Source organism: Corylus avellana, chromosome ca3 (assembly GCF_901000735.1).
Source record: "Corylus avellana chromosome ca3, CavTom2PMs-1.0".
Taxonomy (NCBI): Eukaryota; Viridiplantae; Streptophyta; class Magnoliopsida; order Fagales; family Betulaceae; genus Corylus; species Corylus avellana.
In genome coordinates, this window is record NC_081543.1 from 21,068,517 (window position 1) to 21,069,390 (window position 874).

The following is an 874-nucleotide window of genomic DNA, read 5'->3' on the forward strand; positions in this document are numbered from 1 at the left end:
AACTGGTAAGACTGCTTGTTGGGGACTCCTCTGCTGTCCTTGAGGGTTTAGAGCATTCCGATTGTTACTCCATGAGAAATTGGAGTGGTTGCGCCACCCTGGATTGTACGTGTTGGAGTATGGATTGTTCTTGAGGGGGTAATGGTTTTGTCCCACATAATTTGCCTCTTCTTGATCTGCATATGGAGATAAAGGACACGTCTCAGTAGTGTGATCAAAATGAGAACATATAGCACATACCTGGATTTGTGTGTCCTGTTGAATAGGTGAGATGTTCTGAGCAGTCATGGCTTTAACAATCATATCCAGCTTTCTTTCCACAGCAGCCATCTGATTTGGAGATCCACCATTGAGGTTCACTTCATACACGCCTTTACCTTTTACTCCTCGCCTTCCTCTTGAACAAAATTGTTGGAAATGCTCCCTTAGTCTTTCGAAGAGCTCCATGGCTTCCTCACTACTCTTTTCCATTAGTGTCATCTAACCCTTCATAAAAAATTTGTACCTGATCATCTTGAGGGATATTGTGATGTGGGCACTTTAGGAGCAATGCATTGAAGTGGTCCCATGCCTCAAAGAAAAGATCTCCATCTCTTTATTGAAACATTTGAAGTTCCCTTTTAAATTGTCTAGTCTTTTGAGCTGGGAAGAACTTCTTTAGGAACTTGGTGCCTAATTCCTCCCAGGTATGGATGGAATATGCAAGCAAAGAATTATACCACAGTTTAGGATTATCTTTCAAAGAAAAGGGAAAGAGGACAAACCTGAGTCTCTCCGGAGTTAGGCCTTAGATGTGCTACAGCTTGCATAAATCAAAGAACTCCTTAAGATGCAAGTTAGGATCCTCAGTAGCTATGCCCTTGAAGTGTGTCAA

At 42.1% G+C, this 874-nt stretch overlaps 1 non-coding gene across 1 annotated transcript; it reads left to right on the forward strand.

The window, feature by feature from the left end:
• Positions 1 to 521: 521 nt before the first annotated feature.
• On the forward strand, positions 522 to 629 carry LOC132176777 (small nucleolar RNA R71). The gene has a single exon (XR_009439634.1). It is a non-coding gene; the product is annotated as a small nucleolar RNA R71 (small nucleolar RNA).
• Positions 630 to 874: the final 245 nt, after the last annotated feature.